Source organism: Ruditapes philippinarum, unplaced genomic scaffold (assembly GCF_026571515.1).
Source record: "Ruditapes philippinarum isolate M1 unplaced genomic scaffold, ASM2657151v2 ctg3698_1_1_1_1, whole genome shotgun sequence".
In the NCBI taxonomy this organism is placed as follows: Eukaryota; Metazoa; Mollusca; class Bivalvia; order Venerida; family Veneridae; genus Ruditapes; species Ruditapes philippinarum.
In genome coordinates this window covers 7,176-33,405 of record NW_026853399.1, presented here as the reverse complement: position 1 = coordinate 33,405, position 26,230 = coordinate 7,176, and the positions used below count along the sequence as shown (strand labels likewise).

Sequence of the window (26,230 nt, the reverse complement as noted above, 5' to 3'; positions counted from 1 at the left end):
TTTCAGAGGCAATATCAACAACTGTTTTGAACAAATGAATCGTGCTAGTGAAATGTCTTTTGGGCCAGTGAATATTCCAATCTGGTAGTCCGACCAGCCTAGTCGATTCAAATCCTAATTTCTTACACTGCTGCCACCCCCCTTCAAACCTTCTGGCAACCCCCTCATGTATCTTTTGGATAGGGGGCGGGGCCGAAAAAGGGGTCACTTTTTTTAAACAACATTTCTCAAACAAAAACAAGTGTTGGAGGCCTAAATAAGGCATTTTTTCACCATCTGAGACAACAAAAATGGGGGATGGGTGAAAAAGGCATGTATATCAGGTAATGGATTAACTACAATGCAGGGTTGTGGAATTTCGGATTTTTTCCACTTACCCACGGATAAGTTGGACTAAAATTTCTACTTGTCTGCAGCTTTAGTTCACTTGCCCAAATAAACAGTAAAAAAGTTTATTACAATGGCCTTATTTAACCAATGGGTCCTTGTTTGATGTGATGTAAGAGTGGCCTTTCTTATTAATGATTTCCCTACATAAAGAGCCAAGGTTGCGGTAAAATTCCACGAACATGACAATAAAGTTTGTCCGAATTATTGTCTTCTAAGTAAAATTGGTTAACCAGGTATATGAATTAAACACAGGAATGCGTTTGTGGTCAAATTCTTTGTTTCTTTGTATTTTTGATTTATGTTTTCAGACCTAACAAAAATTTGTCCATTATGTATCAAAACAATTTACAAGTCAACGCAACAATGAATTAATATGATGCTGCGCATTATTTACTAAGGCACCGGTCGGTAAATGCCTCGATATGACCAATGGCCAAGCTTGTTTTCCAATAGAAGCGAGAGGTCTCATACATGATGAAATAGCATCGTATAGTATAGGTTTATTTGTGGTGTTTGAGGTGGTGTACAAATAAAATTTACGCATTGTAAACAGATTTAACAACATCGGTAAAAGATTTAATGATCAAGTACAGTTAGAATTTCGGCATTTTGCTTTTTTCTTACTCTACTTGTCTGCCTGCAAAAAGTACCGAGTCTGGCATAGTAATTTCACACCCCTGTAATCACAAACTGTCAACTCCCAATGTACAGTGTAAAATTCGTTTTTTCTAATACCCCCATTTTTGATGGTTATACATTAGTAACCAAGATTGTTCAAAGAAGTTTAGCTTGTACAGGGCAACACTAAATTTATTAAGATAATTATAAACAAGAGTCCTGCAAGTATAGAAGCTGGAAAAAAAAAAGATTTACATCCATTACAGCTTAGTTAAGAGTTCTCAGAAACAAAATCAAAGGAAAATAGCTGCTGATGATAGATTGAAAAACATGTACATACACAGTGTTTCTGCAACACTAGATTTTATGGGGGTCATTTGTGACCCTCTGTATAAAAATATGAGGGTCATTTGAAATGATTAAAGGGCAAATTTAAAAAGTCTATAAGTGTATTATTATAGACGTTGAAATATGATTTTTTTAAAACGGTTTATATTAAGTTTTTTTGATAAATTATGATAAGTACATGTGCTAGGATTGACAAATAATCATTTTATTGGGAATTTAAATGTGTTTTGAGCTTCACACCCCAAGTGTCTCTGCCTGTACGAAAAATCAGCATGGCTTTTATGAAAAACAGGACCGATTCAGGCCTGTTTTGAACCAGAATTGGCAAAATCAGGGTGAAATAGACATGGACCCTGAATTTTCAATAAATCTCACATGGGAATTCAAGTATTTTCTACCCTGACACCGTCTTCATTTTGGTAAAAGTCAGGGTGGAGGCAGGAATATTTGCACTTTGAAAATATTTTGACACAGATTTTACTGACTTTGAGAAATATAAGCAAAATCTACCCAGATATTTCAAAGTTAGAAAATGTTCAAGAACCAGTTTCAATACATTCTTTAAAGTTCTTCATTTCCAGCCTGATTTTTCTGACTTAAGAGTTATTAGAAATGAATATTGCAATACACTAATAATACAGTTTACATAAGATTGCTGTTGAGACAAAATTGAATTTTAAATTCAGAAAAAAATGTTTTATAATGTTTATTCTAGACAGTATCAATTGATTTATGGTAAACTCCATTTAACAAAAATTATTTTCATTTACTGAATTATTTTTTTTTAATTAATATGTGGATTATTTAAATCAACATGATTTATTGTTATCTATGAAATTGATAATTGTTAGTAGTAATTGATTGTATCTATATTTAACCTATGACAAACAATTTTTTATTTAATGCATAAATTGGTCAGCTGAATAAGTTATGTTCAAGATTTTTAGTTTTTATCCACTATCTCACAATCTGCACAGAATCTCATAATGTCTAAGGTCAGCTTTCAGTTAATATAAACAAATAACCTTCAAGTGGAACTTTATACAGTATTTCAAAATACTTTATGTTAAACTGGGCTATCTGGCAGATGAAAATAGAGAAGTTAGCACAGATTGACCGACAGCAGTTTAAAATCCAGAGCAAATATCACATCCTGAAAATTGTTTCCAGCATGGTCATTTTCTTTAGAAAGATTAGAGGCTTAAGTTGTGAATTTGATTCAAATAAATCATCTTACACTTATATATTAATATATAAATGAGTTTTGATAATTATATAGATAATGAGATTTAAGAATTCAACTTCCCTAGAGATACAGAACTTTCTTGGAAAATTTATTGTGAAACTTAAACATATATATGACATGGAGCATAATAGTGTTAAACTTCGTTATTCATTTTGAAAAAAAAATGGAGGGAAATTAGCAGCCAATTGTGATAGATAAATGGTAAGTTATAATTAAATTACATGTAGTTCTTGATATTTTTAATATTTAATATAATAATGAATTTTGTAAGCCCAGTATTCTGAAAAGATTTTAAATAAATTTCCAGGAAACCTGCTTTAAAATATGGAGGGAAAATAGAAATCATTCTTAATTTTTCTAAAATAAACTATACATTTTGATCATTCCATTCTAGAAAAAAAAACACTGAAGTCTTGAAATGAATTAAAAATTATAACATGATTGCATATTTGTTTTTTTTTTCTACATCCAAAATTTAGGTTGAAGCCAAATATTTCAGTAACATGTGACAAGAGGATGAAGCAGAATAAAATGGTGTAGTTGCAGAACAAAAGAATACAATGGAAGAAATATTACTGGTAATTTTATTTTCTTCATTTAATTCTATCAAAATTAGTTTCAGTTTTAATTATCAAAAGTATTCATCCCTGCAAATATCATAGTATTAATGACTTCATAAAGTCAGTACATATATGTCTATAATGCTGGAGCTTCTTTAAATAATTTCATCAATTTTGTTCTTTTGATTTTTGATTGCAATTAATGCAATATACCTTTAAAACTACACTGTATGGTCATATTTCTCTATATTAAGGTGTAACATTTTCTTATAGATTAATGTATTATGAATTGAAAGTTGTCTATAGCATATTCCTACACTGCTTTCATATATTTATTTATTTTATATGTTTACAGATTGTGTAGCAGTGGAATTATGTAATACAGCTGGCAGATATCTAAGTGGAAATATCAAACAAGAATGACTTTTGAAATGTATTTAATTGTATGAAAATCAAATACAGATAAGTGAAACAAAATTCTGAATTAATTATTATTTTGTCAAATATTATGGATGAAAATTTATAAGCAAATAGCCACCACTGAATTGTGAAGATGATCAATTCAGCATAATGTTCATCAAATTAATTTGTTTGTTTGTTATGAGCTATTTTTTATCACCTATTATTCAAAATACATAATGCTCATTATATGATGCAATGTATTTAAGAATATTTTCTTGGGCTGGTTCTAAAATGATCAGGAATCTAGGTGGATTTTTATTTTAATTTCAGGGTGGGATTTGCAAAATTTTAGAGCGGGATAATAACAGGAGGAAAAAAGTCTGGCCTGACTTTTTAAACAGAAATCAGGGTGAATTATGGCTCATTTAAATATTTCAAATTTATCCCACCCTGAAATTGCTCTCAATTTAACTAGAAGTAAATCTATTTTTAGAAATCTGTGTGAGAGAAAATTCTGCCCTGGATTTCCATTTCTGGGTGGTATTTTTTCTGGCTCATTTAAATATTTCGTTGAATCCACCCTGAAAACACTATATATTGTATACTAAAAAATCTAAAAATAGATTTCTGTCTTCTCTATAGTCAACTGAATAGCTTAAAAAACCTGGCTGGAAATAAATGTCTTATCCCATGTCAAATCAGGGTGTAGTCAGGGTAGGCATTTTCGTACAGGTGGTTAACTTCAATTTCTCACTTTATGAAAGTTTATGCAGTTGCAAACGAAAAATCTTCTGAGGAAGAACCAATGCTTCTTTGCATTAATCTCAGTGTCAGACGTCTGTTTATTGCAGAAACTTTTGATATTTTGGGCCACTAAAGCCCGAGCCCCTATCATTTGTGGTGTGTTTGCCTTTGTGAGTAAATCTTCTGCATACACAAATCACTTGTTTACCTAAACCGTATATGTGACAATGTTTAAATCCTGTATACCGACTGTGACTGATTGTAGAATGGTTAAAAGTCGGAAAGAAAATGTGCCGATAACGACACAGAATTGGTTAGCAATTTATACATACACCCAGTTACCGGAAATGAATAAATTTCGGATACTCAAACAAATATTGCCAATTTAAAAAGGATGGGGCTAATAATAGGAGAAATAACTTAATGAAAAGGCATCCAGTTAAGGTAGACAGTGATTTTCCTACTTATATAACAGACTCCGAAAAAGGCCTCTTCCCAATTGAAATTTTCTTTAAAATCATGCAGTTTTCCCAAAAATCTGAACTTAATCCAGCTTTTTTACTTCCCAAATCAGCAATTTTAGCGCTAATTTTTCCCAAAATCAAGAGGCTAAGGCCTCTTCCCAATTAAGTGAGAAAAATCACTGGTAGATTATGACTGCATCATAGAAAAACACGCTTTGCATTTTTCAATGCATCATTCGTGAAATTATTGCGTCAAAAACGCAAGAAACGCAGAGTAGCGTAAACACTGCAAACATAATTATGCGGACTTGTGAGATTGATTGACGTTACTGGTAAATGAATTGTATAAAATTTTCAACAATGAAGAACTCATGGTCTTGCTTTCTTCATTCTACATGTATTAATCAACAGTCTGTTGCCTGCTAGTCATAATTGATAATGAGGAGTGTAGAACAAAAGCCCTCCCGGACAAAAGCCCTCCCGTGAAAATGACTGGGCGGACAAAAGCCCTCCCGTGAAAATGACTGGGCGGACAAAAGCCCTCTCGTGAAAATAACAGGGCGGACAAAAGCCCTCCCACAGCAAATACATATATAATTATGTACAGGTATGTTAAATACTTTGTATTCATTTCTAATGCACTCAACATATTAAAATTTTAATCGTGAATGTTTTTCTTTTCCATTGGCATAAGCATGTTTGTAGAGTTTGAGCACATGCCTGACAAGCATCTGAATAATAAATGGTATTATAAATCTGTAAGTGCATATTCATTTACGTAAATACGAAAGCATTACTCCCATGCGAAGTTAAGATTAATAGAGTAATAAGTGATAAAAGGAAGTTTAAATCAACTGAAATTCAAAATCCAAAACATTTATAATGTGTCTTGTAATTAGTCAATTACTTTTAAAAGTGACTTTGTTTTTATCGACATTCTTGTAAAAAGTTACCTCGTTAAACATTTCAGAAAGGTATTTTCTGAATGAATGGTGGTTCTAGCTCATAAGCAACAACAAATTTATATGTTACAGTTCTAATATGTTGAGTGCATTGAAAAAAATTAAACAGGTATTTAACATACATAATATATTTTTGTGCCCCCACTATAGTGGGGGCATTTAGATTTACCCTTGTCCGTCTGTCCGTTCTCTTTTTGTGTCGCACATAGCTCAAAATGTTATTGACCTAGAGTCATGAAACCTTACAGGAATGTTGATCAGCATGTGTAGTTGTGCACCTGGGTAATTTTGTGGGGATATTATTAGTATTTTTAGAGTTATTGCCCTTGAATTAGTAAAAATTTCAAATTTTCAACTTGTGTCGCACGTAACTAAAAAAGTATTTGACCTAGAGTCATGAAACCTTACAAGAATGTTGATCAGCATGTGTAGTTGTGCACCTGGGTATTTTTGTTTGGATATTCTTAGTATTTTTTGAGTAATTGCCCTTGACTAAGTAAAAATTTACAATTTTCAACTTGTGTCGCACATAACTCAAAAAATATTTGACCTAGAGTCATGAAACCTTACAGGAATGTTGATGAACATGTGTAGTTGTGCACCTGGGTAGTTTTGTGTGGATGTATTTAGTATTTTTAGAGTTATTGCCCTTGACTTAGTAAATATTTCCAATTTTCAACATGTGGTGCACATACTAAGCTAAAAATTTAAGTATTTGACCTAGAGTCATGAAACTTTACATGAATGTTGCTCAGCATGTGTAGTTGTGCACCTGGGTATTTTCCTGTGAATATTTTAAGCATTTTTAGAGTTCTTGCCCTTGACTTAGTAAAAATTTACAATTTTCAACTTGTGTTGCATGTAACTCAAAAAGTATTTGACCTGTAGGCCTGAAAGTTAACAAGAATGTTGGTCAGCATGTGTACTAATGCACCTTTGGGTTTTCTTGTGGATTTATTCAGTATTTGTTGTATTTGCCCTTTACTTAATAAAAGATTTTTAGTTCTCAACTTGGGCACATGTAGCAAAAAAAAAAAATTTGACCTAGAGACACAAGATTGACAAATCGGTGGAGTGTGGGGGCACCCGTGTCCTATGGACACATTTCTAGTTGTTACGGGAGGGCTTTTGTCCGCCTTCTTAATTCCACAGGAGGGCTTTTGTCTGCCCAGTCATTTTCATGGGAGGGCTTTTGTCTGCCTTGTCATTTTTTGACGGGAGGGCTTTTGCACTTACAAACTTGCTTGCATAATTTCAGTCGGCCATATTCCCTAGCCATGAAAGATAACTCCCTGTTTCCCTGTCTAAAATTCCACCAAATTATTCCCCTTTTAAATGAACTCAAAGAAGGGACCTTTTAAAAAGACTTTGTATTTATTTATTCGATTTTTTGTTCAGAAACAGACAATTTTTTCTTTACCTTTGTTTAATTTGCTTTCTATCAATATTTAGTGCTCGCCATTATTTTTAAGCCAATCCCCGACGAGGATTTTTCAAATTTTCAGGTTTCAAATCTTAATAGAACAGATTTTATATAAACTGGACGTTTTATATTATAAAACGCAAGTGGGCGGAGCACTAAGCCGGTTAGAGTGCATATTGGATGTTCTTCGTAAATAATAAAGCTACAGTCGCTTCGCAAGCTCCGCTCCTTTTTAGCTTTCTTATTAATTTTACGAAGAACACCCAATATGCACTCTAACCTATACATGGTTCCTATGGTAAACATATGAGTTTTGATGGTAAACAAATGATTTTTCTGAACCGAAAGTAATCTAACACACAGTGTTGCTGTCATCACATGTAAACAATACATTAAATCAGTAAGAATATTGAGATATTTGTTTGACTATCAGTTTCAAATGCAAAATATAAATATGGAAAACAACTATGTGTAGTTTATGTGTATTGTTTTAATGTGTTTGTCTGATATTTTAGTTGTAAAAGCCATGTACACTTAGTGTTGCTTCATAGCAACTGATTTAAAACGTGAGCGGTAACTGAACGAGATATGGCAAAGCGCATGCTGGCGCACTGACTTCCGCTCTATCGAAATATTGCATAGATGTAAAGCGAAAGTTCGTAAATGTTTTGTCCAGGAGGGCTTTTGTCTGTTTCTCGATAACGAGCGGTATCAGTAGCTTCCTTTGACTTGAAACAGGCTATAACTGACCAGACAATTTAACCTTAAAATAGACCATAAGATGTTAAATAGGCGGTTGCCATTTGTTATTTCTGGAATAAGAGTCACATGTCCGAAGTAATTCTTAGTCAAACAGTTCCGTGTCAGAATCGAGCAAGAACTAATAAGAAGATATTTAAAATGGCAACAGAAGCTATAATAATATTGTTCTTCCTTCTCATGAAAAGGAAGAATGATATAATATTATATAATACATACACTTTAAGAAAGCACTATGTAAACATCAGTTGTTACGGCTGTAGTTTCTTACTATCAACAAGGAGTCCTGTAAAACTTCTATAGAAGCTGCTATTTTCGTACCAGGTGATTAGCTCTTCTAATTCTGTGATTCCATTCAGCGAAGAATTGATTCAGAGAATCAGAATTGTTTAATCAAACAAGTCAGGAGTAATTATTTCAAAATAAGAATTGGCCAAATCACATCTGCTTTTTCTGATTCAATCTTGATAAACAAAATAGACTTGTCTGATTTGAAGGGGGAGCACTATGTATAACAGAAATTGAAGAAATAATATAAACACGTAAAATGACTTTTATATTATAGTTCAGATACAATGTGTGTTGAGTAATAACATATTTGTCATTTTTTCTAAACTTTGCTTCTTTTGTTCTATGATCAAAATTATATTATGTTTTCTGTCATCTGCTGCTAGTGACTGTGTTTACCTCTAAACGAAAAGTAAAACTTCCTGATTAATGATTATTGATATCAAAATGGCACTGTCCATAGAACAAAATGGCGCACTCCATTGTAATAGATCAGGAAGACATTTTGTTATGCTATGTACACCCTGAAACCTATGAACCTGTCACAATCCATTGCCAGTATTGAGAATCTAGAAAATGCAAGGGATGACAGTGTTGTTATCGCTATTCAAAGGGGCTTATTGAAGTGCAATATTGATATTGATCATCTGTCTAATGAAAATTCAAAAATCCTGATGGAGCTGCAATTAATTTGGGTGCAAAGAAAAGCTGAGTAATGCAGTTGATAACAATGTTATTGTTACACATTCTTGAAGATTCCTTTGATGCACAGTCTTCCTATTTGGTATTTACAGTCTATGCGAAAGACTTCTGAGTTTTACTGGACAATAGGTCCTGTAAACTGAAATTTTTTACAAGACCGAACATGATTTTACTGAACCGAAAAAAAATACCTGATTGGTATAGCATTTTGAGTCATTTGATAAGTGTCAGCAGTCAAAAAGTTTGTGTACATAAAGAAAATTATATTATCAACGAAGAACTATAGATGTGAAGTTATCTTTTTTCACCACAATCAAAATGTAAACATAAATATTGTTATACATGTATTCAATGGATTTTGCAATTTAAACTTTAATTCCATACAGACTATATACTAGCAAAATGAGAGGCTAAATTTCAGCAAAAGTCTGGCATATGTATGTAAACAGAATTATATATATTGGTAATTTAGTGAAGTTGACAGATTAATTGTTCAATGATTTTGGCACCTTCACAGTATAGTTTAATTTTTGTCAACATCACGGACGATCTTTCATTTCCTTAATTTGCTGCTAAACACCAGTTGAGCACACGTGTAATTAGCATTGCTCTAAGTCTGTGGATTAAAGACGTAAATTGTTCCAATTAACACACCGACTCTTTCATCTGTGTCACACAATTTGGTGAACAAACTAATAGCGCTTGGTCTTTCACATCGGGGCCGCTAATGTAATTTACGCGGCCGCTTATTGACTTAATTGTACTAGTTGTCGGATATTTTTATCTTATGTTGTTACATAAAAGTTTGCATTTTGAGAATGCATAACAGTTGACAAGCATTGCACGAGCTTGTATTGTGTAATGACAAAATTTTGATATGTTTTGAATATAGGTGAATGATCTGCCTTTGCAAAATGTTGAATGTAAGGTTTTTTATAAAACCTTGATTTTTTACCGGACCGTAGGGCCCCCAATTCATATATTTTTATCGGACCTTCTGATTTTTTACAGGTCAGGTCAGACGGTCTTTCGGTAAGACTGTATTTAGATTAGTCATGATTAATAGATTACTCCTATTGATTTTGAGGTCACCAAGTCAAATGTCAATGTTCACAGGCTTTGACTAAAGAAAGCTTGTCCGTCCAAGAACTTAAGAATTGTTTGACCCGCAGTCTTCATATTTAGCATAGAGGTTAGTCATGACCATTAGATGACCCCTATTGACTTTGAGGTCACTAGGTCAAAGGTCAAGGTGACAGGGGCCTTGACTAGAAAAGCTTGTCCACACAATAAGTTAGAATCCTTTGACCCATAGTCTTCATATTTAGTATTTAGATTGGTCATGATTAGTAGATGACCCCTAGTGATTTAAAGGTCAAAGGTCAAGGTCACAGGGGCCTTGACTAAAAAAAGCTTGTCCGCCCAATAACTTAAGAATCCTTTGACCCACAGTCTTCATATTTGGCACAGATTTTAGATGACCCTTATTGATTTTAAGGTTACTGGCTTAAAGGTCAAGGTCACAGGGGCCTTGGCTAGAAAAGGCTTGTCCACCCAATAACTTTAGATTCCTTTGACCCACAGTCTTCATATTCGGCATGACCATTAAGTGACCCCTATTGATTTTGAAGTCACTGGGTCAAAGGTCAAGGTCAAGTTTAGTTCAAAAACTTGTCTGCTCAATTGCTTAAGAATGCTTTGGTCAACAGTCTTCATATTTGGTATTGAGGTTGGTTATGACTAGAAGATGACCCCTATTGATTTTTAGGTGACCGTCAAGATCACAGGGGTTTTAACTACAATAAGCTTGTCTGCTCAAATGCTTAAGAATGCCTGTCCACATTGTATTGATTTTGACATGCTCATAAATTCATCATAAAACACCCCAGGCAAAGCTGCATGAATTTGGGGGGGGGGGGGGGGTGAGGTATTCAAATCATGCAGTGGCAGTTTCAGTTTTGAGGTCAGTAGGTCAAAGGTAAAGGTCACTTTGATCTCTGCCAGTAAAAACATGTAGAATACATAGCTTAGCAATGCACTGGCTTACTACCCTCAGATTTGGCAGGGAGGTTGTCCTTTAGCTCTAAATGACCACTGTTGATTCTGACAAAGTGGATATGTGGGGGTATTCATGCCATGACAGTGGCAGTTCTAGTTTAAAATAGAAAATTTGGTTTCTGGTCATTAACAAAAGTTTTGAATGAAAATTTCAATGAAACTTGGTGTGTATCAAGCCGATTGTGAAGACCTTGGGCTACCTTAAATGTAAAGGCCAATGTCATTGTTACTAAAAATTAGACATAATAAACAATGATGGAGTAAAATCAAAATTTGATCGTTTATAGGACCGGTCGGCGATGATCAAATTCAAGTTTAATAATTGATTATCAGTAATTTATTTTCTTGCTGTTACATAAGTGACTCACTGTATTATATCAACACTCTAAATTAAAGCCAACTTTGGTTGACACAGTAATTTTCATTCAAATGAATATGAAAGCATACTGGTGTTTACTGGTGACCATGGAGTTCATAGTTGACATTGAGACATTCTAGTTTAAAGATATAGTTTACTATGCTGAAATTTGACATTTGAAAATATTTAGAATTGCTACACTGTCTTTACGTAAATATAAAGTAAACATATTTTGACTTCACACAAAGAAGATCTGTTAATTTGTATAAAATTATTCTACACACTATAGGTTGTCACAATATTAATATATACTGTCATTAAAAAAACCTGGCAGTTTTGTTAAGAGAGGACCAATTTTACTTGTCCCAGTAATAGGCTACACCTTTTCATACATAGTTTATTCATTCCTTTATTCGAATTGAGACATTATATTAAATAATTTCATAGATTTTAATGAATTTATTTGATTAAAATATTTTACTCAAGGATGAGCATAGTATATCTTAACTTTAAACTAGTTTATTTTAGTTGATAAAGTGGTAGTTACACAAAATATAGAATATTAATGGAAATTTCTTTAAATATTAAAGCATGATATGTACTTAGTACATATTTACTTTGTTATTGTAAATGCTTCGATTATATAATTGATGATTGATCAAAAAGGGTTGTTCGATTATTTTTGGTGATTGATTATGAATTTTGTCCGTTTAAGAAACCCTACTTAAATTATTAAATCAGGTTCTTGTCAATAACTAGAGTTAGAAATGAGATATTTCAAAGGTTATTGGTGTGCAGTAAGCTTATATGAAGACCTCACTTGGGAGTGCTTTTAGGCCCCCTTGGGCCATTGAGAGTCACTGTAACTAAAACTAAAAGCCTTGCTGGCCCCCTAATTAAAGGTCAAGATCACTGTTACTAAAAATAAAAATTCTTCTGGTAAATAACTGGATTTAGGAATGAGATATTTTAATTTAACATGTTGTATAGCATTCATATTTAATTAAGTTAGTTAATACAAATTTATTTTAGTTTGATTGTGTTGTATTGAAACACTCTCGAATCCGTTCTTGGAACCAACCAGTACTAAGCAATGAATGTAAAGTTTTTTGCTCAAGGAAACAACGGCTTGCCCCTGATCCCTGATAGGGTTTGAACCAAAGCGGTCAGCAATCCTTAGATTACTAGTCCGATGCGTTAACCACTCGGCCTTGCCGCCACTTTTATTTGAAAACCTCGCATTGGATTGCTTTTGAATCTCATAGGATAAAGGTCAAAGTCACTACCCGTATTACTAAAAATAGGAAATTGGTTTTAGGTGCAGAGTGAGATATTGAAAAAAAATAACTTGGTGTATAGCAAGCTTATGTAAAGACTTCCTTTTGATTGCTTTAGGCCCCCCTCCCTCCCCCAAGGATCAAGGTCAATACATTACAATATCAATTCAATATTTTTTTTTCTTTCATCTGGTGGAATTATAAAATAATTGCTTAATTTTTTTGTTTCTTCATTATTTACATTGGCTTTTGCACATAGTTATATTGTGCATTTGTATTGAAATGTATTCCAACTTTTTGTATTCCAACTTAAGAACAAAACTTTCTACAATGGTGATAACTGAAAACCTGGTTTTGTGGCATTGCCATGTTTTTTGTTATTATGGATGGATTTAATTTAAACTAAGAAAACGGAACACATTTAACCAATATGTTTAGTTATTAAAGTATGACTATAACCTTGAAATGACCTGTTCATTATTGTCAATGTCAAATACAAAAATTTCTTTCAATTTTGTATAACTTTCCTATTGACGCATTGACTTGATTAATATTTGGACACCACATATTGAACAACATGTTCATATGAAGAGAGTATTATAAATCTTGAATCCTCACTGCCTTTGATCATCGATGTAATATTTATTTATTTTTATTTGTTTCGTATTTGAGGTAAAAGAGCAACCCTAAGTTGCACTTGGCATTGCTGAAAACCTGATTTCATGGCATTGCCATGTTTCTTGTTATAAAAATGTATAACAAAAGACTGTACTTTTTTTACAGATAGAACTTAAATATAGGTGAAAAGATATCTCAGGATGCCTTCTGGAAAGGAGATGCAGTTGTGGTGGTCTGGAGAAGCTGAGAGTATGTTTGTCTACTATCTTACAGGAGCATTGGCAATTGCTTTGATTGCAAGCTTTACATTAACAAGGTCATTGAGGAGGAAAGAGGTACCGTCAAACTTGTATTAAGCGACCGTGCAAAGATAACACTGAAAATGGTCGCTTAGTGAAACAGTCTCTTAAGACAAAGCATCATAAAAAACTCAAAATTTATACATTACATCTTTCTTTTGTGGTCTGAATGTTTTTAGCTTCCTTTATAATTAGAACGCTCCGATAATCTAAATGGATGCTAATATAAAAATCAAAGCACAGAAGGCGCTGAATTTGTTTGGGTGTCAGAAAGGTGAAAAAAAAAAATTAGTTGCCTCAACTGGGATTTGAACTCCAGACCTCTTGATTCAAGGGCGAGCGTGCAAACCCCTCGGCCATGGTGAAGTTATATGTTAACGGCCTGAAGAAAACTATATTATTCTAAATTAGGGTTTGTAACTCTTTATTATTTTGATGCTAAACCTGTTGTTTAACACAGATGTAAATAATCATGGAGCTTTTTGTAAGCATGTATATCTATAAAGAATGAAACTACTTTGCTTGAAAATTAATGCGCCTGTCAAATGACAATCTTTACACATTGATCTCCCCTGAATTTTTCGGCGTTAGTGTACATATAAAGGGAAGTAACCGCTTAGAAAAAGTGGACTACTTTAGGCATTTGCAATTAACAGCATTAGGCTCTGAAATTTCGTTACCATTATTTGTTTGGTCTGACGACCCAAACAAATAATAACTTTCTGATTTTTATTGACAAAAAGGTTTTGATCCAATACAATGTATGTACATGCTTGACATTTTTCCAGAATTTTTAAACTTCTCTGTTGCTTTTCCTTGTCTCCAACACGAAGACCCTGATTAGTGAAGATGCTTTCTGTTGTGCATTTTTATTTGAAATAAACAAACTACAGTCAAACTACACGTTAAGCTAAAAATACTACACAAAATGGCCACCAGAGCTAAAAATAGAATATTCTTGTCTGGCCTTCACAGGTCAAACTACTGGTTGGATTTCAACCAAACTTCACAGGAGTAATCAGTACCAATCCTTAGTGGTGCACATTGCCAGCATGTTCTGCTTCCCTGCACAAAATGGCCGCCAGAGCTAAAAATAGAAATTGTCCAGCTTTCACAAGTCAAACTTATGGTGGGATTTCAACCAAACTTTACAGGAGTGATCAGTACCATCTCTTGTTGTGCACAATACCCGCATGTTCCTCTTGGCTGCACAAAATGGCCGCCAGAGCTAAAAATAAAAAATTCTTATCCCGCCTTCACAGTCCGGTCTTTACAGGTCAAACTACTGGTGGGATTTCAACCACATTTTACAGGAGTGATCAGTACTGTCCCTAGTTGTGCATCTCACCAGCACTTTCAGCTTCGCTGCACAAAATGGCCACAAGAGCTAAATTCAGAATTTGCCAATACGGCAATTTAAGGCAAATTTTGGGTTGGTTAATATATAGTTTATCAATTTGAAGACATTATGTCTGTGGCTAATTGGTGGATATTTGATAGCTATTATATTGTAGGTATCTTTAAATTGCAAATAAAAATTTACATCTTGCATGTATTTTTATCACATCAGGCAATAGTAATTTACCAACATGTGACCGATAAAAAGTTGACACTCAATTTAATCCACCCCGCTGATGTTATTTGGGTCTGCTGCATTCTTTATCAATTTTTATACCTTATATAAACACTGTTGGAAGTAAATAATAATCGCCATTTTTTTGTAGCAAAAATGCAAAACAATCGCCAATCTTATAAAATTATCGCAAATGGTGACCATGGCGACCGACAGCGTGAGCCCTGCTTCTTCTCCATTTCTCCTTTACCCTTTCTTAATCGTTTATGCTATTTTAATACAGTGAGTATGCGTGGCTTCTGGAACTTTCCCCTTGATAGCTATAATCTTTTTCTGCGTTTTAAACAGTTTCTCGCCTTACTGTAGACACAAACTGTTCTAATTGATCGATTTTCAAGACGTTCCAACAACATAGTTTTAACGCGAGTATTTCTTTCACATGTGATGTTTGAATTGTGATTGGAAATATAAATATGGTTTAAAGGAAGTCATTTTTAGCTCAATTTTTTTTTGAAAAAAAAAGTAGAGGTATTGTTATAGTCCTGGCGGCATTGACGTTGCCGGTGCCGCCCGCAAACTTGTACCTGGATCATAACTTTTTTAGTTCTTGGTGTATTGTCTTCATACTTGGCCACAACAACCCTTGGGATAAGACCTTTCAGTATACCACACTAACCTTGACCTTCATCTATAAATGACCTTGACCTTCAAGGTCAAAAGTCCAAATTTTGCTTGTTCTTGCTATTATTGGCTGTAACTTTTATTTTTGAATGGATTGTCTTCAAACTTAAACATAATAATCTTCAAGGATAGCCCTTTAAAATAACTAGACAGACCTTGACCTTCACTCATAAATGACCTTGACTTTGAAGGTCAAATTATTAAAATTTTCATGATTTTGGCTATTATTGGCTGTAACTTTGTTATTTTTGAATGGATTGTCTTCAAACTTGAACAAAATAATCTCCAAGGATAGCCCTTTTAAATAACTAGACAGACCTTGACCTTCACTCATAAATGACCTTGACTTTGAAGGTCAAATTATTGAAATTTTCATTTTTTTGGCTGTAACTGGCTGTAACTTTGTTATTTTTGAATGGATTGTCTTCAAACTTGAACATATTAATCTTCAAGGATAGCCCTTTAAAATAACCAGACAGACCTTGACCTCCACACATAAATGACCATGACTTTGAAGGTCAAATTATTGAAATTTTCATTTTTTGGCTGTAACTGGCTGTAACTTTGCTATTATTGAATGGATTGACTTCATATTATAAAAGAACATTCTTAAGGACAAGACCTTCATGTTTATCAAACTCAAATTGACCTAGGTTCTTTTATGACCTTGACCTTGAAGGTTAAAATATTGAATTTTCACTGATTTATGCATTAAATGACCATAAGCGTATATATATAAATGCGTATACTTATATAAATGCGTATATATATATATCATTCAATTTAGAATATCTTTATATGTACAGCAATCGTAAACTATTTTCTTCAATTAAAGCATGAAATTATTAAATTATTGTACTTAACGCGTGTTCCCTGTGATATTGAATTACCATGGTAACAGACACCCGGCATAGCACATAAATAAGTTATTGAAGCTTAGTTTTACTTTTAATTTATTCATAGTTTGTTCTATTTTGTTTGCCATATATTCCACCAACACAATTCATTATATTTAAATGACATTATGCCCAAAGTTGACGTCATTCAGACATGAATCATCAAGTTTTGAACAGCAGTAGTAAAAACGTTAAACGTAGAAATTTGACGTTCGTTAAAAAACTGAAAATGTGTGCGATCGTTAAACTTTTGCCAACAAATTGGCGATACTCCTTCAGATACATACGAAAGCATAAAATTAACACAGTACAATTAATAGGTATCAGGATACTCGTTTTCAGCTTGCGCAAGCAATTAAAAAACGACATATTTGAGATCACAAACAGGAAAGGGTGAGGATAATAGCGAAAAATTAACAGGACGTTAGTGACGTCAAATGGAAAATCGCTACAAAAGGATCGATGGTAAACAGTCCACGAACTGGCTGGCATGTTTAATGTCTGCATCGGGTTTACCGATTCAGTTCTGACCAAATGATTTAATATGAGACATTTATTTCAAACAATATATTGTTTCAATTAACTAGATATACATGTTATCAATAAATCAATATAATAATGAATTACGGTTATTAATATTTTTTTCCCCAGATTTTCTTTTTAAAAAATGATACGCTGCTCTTAGTAGGAAAATATACTTCGCAATTGATAAATATTGATATTTAACTAACATAATCATATTGTTTTAAAACGTCTTATGATATGTGTAAATGAATTATATAAATCGCTTTTTCATTAACATGTTTTTGGAGAGTTGAACGAGAGTGTGATTATTTTCTTTCTTGCTTCGTCTCCAACATATGAGGTCTGGTCATAGTTACATGATTCAGACACCTAGAACACTAGGGAGAATTCTTTCAGAAGGAATGACGCTTGTTACATTTCTTTTATTTTACGACGTCATAAATGTCATTTATTATACTGTTAGGGTGCGCCAGGTCACGTACCTATTGTCATTTAAAATTTTCACAGACTCGTTATTTTAAACATATTTTATTGATTTTATCACTGTATAAAGAGGATATATTCAGATATTATTTTCTTATTTAATTGTGCACGTAAATTAAAAAATGTGAACAGTAGAACTGCAGTCAGTCCTATTACTTTTTGAACAACCCTTGTATATATATAAATGCGTATATATATAAATATGTATCTTTTTCTTTTTCTTCTGTAATACACATGGGGATATATTGGAAAAGGATTAATACTTTGACAAAACTAATGTGACAAGATACACCGATTAAATTTATAAAAAGGAAACGTAAAGATTTGTTCAAACGTTTCTTTGTTTGCTTTTAAAAAAGTAAAAAGTCGTGCGTTGCCCCAGCCCGGCGGTGGCTCTTGTTTCTGACAACGTCAAAGATATGGTTCATGACGTTTTTGCGTATTTTTAAATCTAATTGTGCCATTTTTGTAAAATATATGCATCATAAAGCGCCTGATGTTGTGTGTTTCCATGGTTTTCTAATTCACTGTTACAGACAAGCTATCTGTGTTACATTAGATATAGCATCAGTTTATAGGTATTGTTTTCCGATTAAGTGTGATATATACAATAAGTGATAGGTTGAAAATTCTTCAGTTGACCAGTTTATTTTTGATCATCCCTCGTATGTTCCTATTTATCTCTAGTGTTTATTTTACAAAAACATAGTTAACAGATGATTACTCTTTAGGTGGTACATCATAAACTATGTTGAGCTTAAATTTTGCTTTATATCACTTATATTTCACATTGTTAAGTTGGGTATATGAAGATCAGCTTTAGCACATTTTTTAAAATCACTTATGCAAAATGTTTGAATTTCAGCCTTTAGTGACAGAATTGCTTCATGAAGACAATACAAGGGAGGTTCTTGTAACATATATGCTGGAAATAGTCACATCACCTTTATCTGGTCAGTATCTTAGTATAAAGACACAGCTGCACACTTTAGAAATCCAACCATACTGGGAAGTGGGAGGCAAATATATTTAATGCCCTTTTGTCTCTAAAGTTGTCAGTAAGTTAAGAACAGTTTGTTTCATGTCTAATTGAAAAGGTATAACAAACTTTCTAAAAATAGTTGTCAGCATGGAGTCTTATACACCTGGGCATATGTAAATTAATAAGAACAGTTTTTCCCCTCGATTAAGCAGTAAATGGCATTTTTATGGGTGAATTAGAAACTTGATTTTGCCCATCAACAAAAATATTCATTTATGTGAAGTATTACATATTCTATTTTGCTAATCAAGTTTTCCAATTTTTGAGAGACATATTGTTTTTGCCTTGGCAGTCAGTCTGTCTTTGCTGTCTGTCCGTCCGCGCAACCGAATAGGGGTAGGGAGCCATCTAATGGTAAACAGAACAAAAGAGAACAATAGACTAGACTGTGCATTCCGTAAAAACAAAATAAGGGGCCATCATGTGGCCCTCTATTAAACAAAAGAAAATAACAGAAGAAAAAAAATTTAATGGCCTCTTCAATTCAATACAGCTGGATGTCTGTCTGTCCAAGCTAACATAGGATACATATGTGGCTAGAGGAACAATAGGTAACTGTACTTTATCTTTGATGTCATTCATTCTGTAAGGCTTTTATTTGGCAGTTTTGTGGCTATAAAGAACAATAGCTCTTGTTAAGCCTAGGGATGGCAACAAGTAACCGGGTATCCGTGTACTCGATCGAACGTCCGAATATCCGTTGACAAAATTGATATTTGATTACTCTGAAAAAATATATAATTTCAATATTTTGCGATTTAGAAAGATTAGTGTAGTTCAGAAATTCAGAGATATACATGTATCTTCATAAAAACCTGTTAAACGCAATCAAAACATCCTTGCAGAGGTGATATCATAAATCTAACGAAGCGATCAACAGTTTGACACCTCATGGGATTGAACACCTGTGTCGCTTACATCATTCGGCCTTTTATGATATTTAATTATCCAAAATTGTGCATTAATGTAAACATTGTAAAATCTATTGTCATTTTTGTGCCCCCCACTATGTTGATCAGCATGTGAAGTTGTGCACCTGGATATTTTCATGTGGATATATTTAGTATTTTTAGAGTTATTGCCCTTGACTTAGTAAAAATTTCCAATTTTCAACTTGTGTCGCATGTAACTAAAAAAGTATTTGACCTAGAGTCATGAAACCTTACAGGAATGTTGCTCAGCATGTGTTGTTCACTGTGCACCTGGGTATTTTCAATTGGATATTTTTAGTATTTTTAGAGTTATTGCCCTTGACTTAGTAAAAATTTACAATATTTAACTTGTGTTGCACATAACACAAAATGTGTATGACCTATAGGCCTGAAAGATTACAAGAATGTTGGTCAGCATGTGTACTTATGCACCTTTGGGTTTTCTTGTGGATTTAGTCAGTATTTGTAGTATTTGCCCTTTACTTAACCCTTTACCTCATATATACACGAAACAAAGCACTTTCGACCCTCCCCCCTCTATTAAGCCTCAAATAGTGAAAAAATGTCCTGTTTGGGCCCCAAACACATGTTTTCATTTGAGAAATGTTGATAAAAAAAGTGACCACTTTTTTGGCGCGGCCCCCCAACCAAAAGATACATCAGGGGGTTGCCAGAAGGGGGACGTGCCCCCTTCTGTTTGGGGGGTTTGTAGGGGGCGGTAGTCTCCCTGATCGCCAAGAAAATTTTGGACTTGTGAGAGGCTTAAAATGACCCCAGATCGATCATAAGGTAATGTGTAACCAACGCTGAAAAGCATTTGACTCTATCTCAATCCATTGAGATGTTGCAGCACTTTGAAATCAATTTTGATGGAAAAAATAGTTTTATAGCAATTTGAACTTGTAACGGGAGACTTTTCAATGAATTCAGCCATTTTTCACAAAATGCTCATAAAGTAATGGGTTAATAAAAGATTTTTAGTTTTCAACTTGGGCATATGTAGCCAAAAAAAAATTTGACCTAGAGACATAAGATTGACAAATCTAGTAATTAATTTATTTATTGGTTATTCTTTAAAGTAACCTCCCTATTTATAGTTTTGTATTCTATGAATTTAAATAGAAAACAAAAGTAGCATGCTGAGGGTGTTGAAAATGTGTGATAAAAGATCATTGGAAATCATCCTAGTAACCAAGTACTCAATTGGAAAAATGACAGAGTACTTGTGTATCAGTTTTGGTATATGTTGCCATCCTTAGTTAAGCCACATAAGTGCTGTGTAGTTAGAATGTTCCCTCATCCAAGCTTTAGTGCAGGATGAGGGTCATTATTGGAATAAAGCCGGAGGCCGAGCATGTATACATAGCATTCCTTCCTGGACGTATCGATTAAATCGCACTTTAAAAAAGAATCAAATCTCCCGCGTAATGAGGTATTCCCCATTGCACATGCGCAGTACACCATACAATACCGGAAGTAAACCCCGGAAATTTCATATCTTTAACATGTTTTTGTTGAATAGAAGAAATATGGGCAGGGTACATAACAATACATAAAATAGTGGGCGGGTAGTATACATGCTCGGCCTCCGGCTTTATTCCAATAATGACCCTCATCCTGCACTAAAGCTTGGATGAGGGAACATTATTTTCATAAAGCCTTCGGCTTTCGCATGTATACATAGCATCTTTAAAGGCAACAAAAACTAAATTTGTGGCAACATAAAAACTGAAACTGACAAAAGAAAAGTTCATACTAAAGAAAATCATTTTTAATTCCCAATACAAACTGTAAACAACAGTCTATATAGTAAGAAAATAATCCCAAACACTTTGAATACAGCAAGTAGAGTACATACACGACACAGGACTCTATATAAATATTACACAATCATCAACATGTCACTTAAATTATATTGTCTAGTAAATAAATTGTAATACTGGCCGATAAGCTCAACTGTGAAAAACAGCCTGCGTATAAGTCAAGTTACTATTACTAGAAGACTGTCTGTAATAAAATTTCTTAAAGTTTTTGTCTGACTTCCAGTCCGCAGTTTCTAAGATAGACTTCAATGAACAACCCCTGCTGAAGGCTGTTGATGTGGATACACCTCTAAAAGAATGAGCTTTATAAATATCTGTATTGATACCGGAGAGTTCTAAAACTATCTTTAACCATCTGGCTATAGTACTGCTAGTTACTTTATCAAAAGTTTGAAAAGAAATAAATAAAGACCTAGATAATCTACAATTCTCAGTTGCCTTAAGATAAGCTAAAAGAGTATGCATAGCACATAAACTTTCCTGAGAAAAGTGTTCAATACAAAGTGAAAAAGAATGACCAATTTTAGAAGTCTTAAGTAAATGTGGAAACAAAAACACAATATCTTTCTCTTGAATTAACATATTATCCAAATTCATAGCTGTTAAAGTCTGAGCTTTAGGAGCTGTTATTAACGAAATCAAAGCAACCACCTTAAAAGTCAACATTTTAAGGGTTAATTTTTTCAAAGGCATAAGAGTTTTCAAAAACTTCAAAACAATTGTCACATCCCAAAACACTAAATATCTAGGCCGCGGAGGTTTGAAGTTAAACACACTTTTCATGAAGCGAGGAATTAACTCACACCATTTGCACCAACGGTTTCCACAAAATGGCAAAGTCTGCAAAAGCATAGACTTATGACTATTAATTACCGAATAGGATCTTCCTAATTTAAATAAATAAAACAGATACATTACAATTTCATCTTCAGTTGTATTAAGGGGATTTGTTGACCTGACACAGTTCCAAGATAACCATATTTTCCAGGCGCTTTGATACTGCTTCCGTGTTCCTGATGACCATGATGATATAATGAAGTCGGCAAGTTCTGACGAAAAACCTCGACTTTGGAGCGATTCCCCGATATGATGGTTGCGACCAAATTTAAACGCTTCCCCAATGGGTGTTGTTCTAGACTGTGTGGCAGCATGAGCAAATCCCTGTGTCGTGGTAACCTTGAGGGAATAGAACAAATACATTCTAAAAGAATAGGAAACCATGACTGAGATGGCCATAAAGGGAATACTATTAGAGCCTTATCAACTTCATGCAGTCTTACTTTATTTATAACTTTTGTTAACAAATTAAATGGAGGAAACAAATATGGACAAAGTCCAGACCATGACATATTAAACGCATTTACAGAATAGGCTCCTGGCTCTGGAAACCATGTTACAAACTTGTCTAATTTTGTATTTAAACGCGACGCAAACAAATCTATATCCGGTAAAAAATATTGTCGACAAATTCTGTCAAAAACACTTTGTCCGAAGAATTAGAGAAATTTCTAGAATAAAAATCTGCAGTATTTTCTTTTCCTGCAATATGACTGGCAGACAAACAAATATTCATTTGAATGCACCAAAACCAAATATTTTTAGCTAAAGAAGGTATTGAATGCATACCACCAAACTCATTTACATAGGAAACTGCAGTAGTATTATCACACTGTACTTCAATATGTTTATTGGAACAATTAGTGTAAAGAGCCTTTAAAACATAAAAAATTGCCAATAATTCTAGATAATTGATATTGTTGTTCGACTCCTCAAAGGTCCATCTACCATTTGTATGCGTTTGAGACTATAGGTCTATCCCCCCAAAACCAGATAGGCTCGCGTCCGTTCTACATTTGATATCCACAGGTTGTGGTCTTATAAACTTCCCATTTTTAATAACAGTATTTTGTAACCACCATTGTAACTCCTCCAATGAGGTTGCAGATAAATTCATGGTCTGGTCAAAATCCATAGTGTTGCCAAGAGCAAAAATTTTATCTCTCTCTAAAGCACGATAATGTAATTTAGCCTCAAAAACAGCAAAAAAGGCATTGATAACAAGACCAATAAAAGATGCTAATTCTCTTATAAAAACATTCTTCTTTGAAATGAGAAACTTAGCTTTAGAAATAATTTTTAGTACTTTTTCATCAGGTAAATAGACCTTAAATTCAACGGAATCAATAATAAAACCAAAAAATATTATCCTTTGAGAAGGTACAAGACTGGATTTGTCTTGATTGACAACAAAACCTAATGATTCTAAAGTTTGAACTAAAGTCATTGAATTTTTTGAACAGATAATCTTATCTTGATTCATATTCAATGAATCATCAATGTAGTAACTGCAACGAATATCTTGTTTTCTTAACCAAGCATAGACTGGCTTTAATATTTTTGTAAACAAATATGGCGCAATGGAAAGCCCAAAAGGTAAACATGAAAATTCATACAAGTTTCCATTCCATTGAAACTTTAAATATTTTCTATAATGTTCATGTATAGGAACAGAAAAGTATGCCTCAGACAAATCAACCTTTGTAAAGTAATCATTTCTCTGTATCAGATCTAAAACAATATTAAATGTTTCTTGTTTAAAATGATTATAACATACAAATTCATTGAGATATCTAAGATTAATGACCGGCCTAAATTTACCATTAGGCTTAGCAACAATGAATAAAGTAGAGATAAACTCGTTACACTGGTGAGAAGATTGCAAAACGGCACCTTTTTTAATAAGAGATTCAACTTCATCATTAACAATTTTCCACTGTTCACCTTCAAAAGGAATTTCTTTAGGTATTTTATTCTGAAAAGGTTTCTTTACAAAATCAATTTTATAACCAGAAACTACTCCTAGAATCAAAGGATCATTTGTGTATTTTTTCCATTGGTCTAAATGTAATTTTATTTTTCCAACTGAACTTACCTTATTTAAGCCTGACTGTTTGGGGCTGTAGCAGTTGCAGTAGGTACAGATCTCCTAAAAGGTCTGGATCTTGGCATATTCCTATTATACTGACCTCTTGACTGGTAAGGCTGAGTTCTAGAGATGAACCTAGATGAATAGCTTTTCCTAGGAAAACGACCTCTGCCTCTAAAATTGCTCCCATATAATCCATACAAAGGACTTTGTTGACTGAAGGTATTCCCTAAGGACAATGTACTCTCACAATTCTTTACCTCTTTACTTATGTCATCCCCAAAAAGTTTAGTTGTAACCGGCATGGAGGTTTGACAAAGACTAGCATACTTCTTTTTAAGCAATGGCCGAATAAAATATCTTCTCCGAAGAGAAAGATTATACTTTATTACATGTTTTGCAGTAGATTACTGAATTATAACGGTTAATTATATTCTGATAATTTCACAGGAATGATTACCAAATATAATTTCACAGTAGCCGAACTATATTTGGCGTAAAAATAAAATATTTATCATAAATGAATGTTTTTTTCAGCGGAAATGTAGTCAATCATAATAAAAAATGTACGTGATAACTGTAGTTCGTAAATATTTACGAACGTTGTGCTGAAAAACATCTAAAATCTAAAAATAATCATGGAATTATATTTTGCTTCAACATTGTGACGTCATTATTTGATGACGTCATGAAGATAAGAGCATGACGTTACGCGGCAAAAATCTGTAAAATGGTGTAAAAATCGTTAAAAAGCATGAAATAAACAGAAAATTTGTTTGTTTTACATGTAAGATCAAATAATATTTCACTTGTGAACCCCAGCTATTATATTTTCACTCGTGTCTACGCCACTCGTGGAAAATATTGCATCTGGTGTTCACTCGGTGAAATATTTTTCGATCTTACACTGAAACAAACAAATATCCTCTATGTATTTGTCCTAGGACAGTGAACAAGTCACACATTACATTCTTAGCGTCTGGAGATATATTACCCTTAATCAACTCTGCTAATTTAATTACCGTGCCAAAACCGGTAGCTACTAAATTTTGAATGTTAACTAACATCTTATCATTCAAATGAGATTTTTTGTCCAAAATTTTCCAGATTTCTTGATTGACTAAATGTGGGCTAGCCATTTCGCAGTTCTCAGGCACCTTATACTCATTTGTAAGGGGATCTGTATCGCAAAGAGCTGTACAAGAAGTATTTATCAGCTCAGCCAACTTAGTAGAAACAGCTTTGCCTTTTAAAGGAACATTTAATTTTGGCATAGCCCAATCAATTTCATCCGAAGATAAAAAATTGTTATTTTGGTCACTTTTAGTCGAACCATCATCAAAAAGAGCCTGAGAAAACCCTTTAGAAAGGAAATCACGACTATGTGTCTGAATAGACTGAACACCAGCATGTTCATAATTACCAGAATCATCTTGATCAAAAGGGGCATATTAGGCTAATCAACGAGACAAAAATATGGAACCAACCTAGACATAATTGCAACAGAATTTATCTTGATGTTTTTTTGTACAGTAATATGTGTACAATCATAAGCAAAAAGTCCTCCTTTGTTGCTCATGCCGTTTTTCAATAATGACCCTTCAATTACAGGATGTAATTTTGTACTTTAAAATTATCTTCAATAATAAGTCAATGACTTTGCTATGTAAAAATCTTTTATTGCATATATAAACAGAGTTTTATGTAATATATTTTCAACAAAAACAACTAAAACGCAAAAGAATTATATCTTAGCACATTGTTGTATGTGAACATTGCATAGTCACTAGTTTTTTACAAATATGATACTAAATAATTACCCCACCCACTTTC

The 26,230-nt window shown here is 33.4% G+C and overlaps 1 long non-coding RNA gene across 1 annotated transcript in view; it reads left to right on the top strand.

The window, feature by feature from the left end:
- The window catches only part of LOC132736768 (uncharacterized), a 31,145-nt gene extending 12,068 nt beyond the window's left edge, over nt 1-19,077 (top strand). Inside the window, exons 2-3 of the long non-coding RNA XR_009626621.1 lie at nt 13,383-13,552; nt 18,540-19,077. This is a non-coding gene — a long non-coding RNA (uncharacterized LOC132736768). The remainder of the gene's footprint in view (nt 1-13,382; nt 13,553-18,539) is intronic.
- Nucleotides 19,078-26,230: the final 7,153 nt, after the last annotated feature.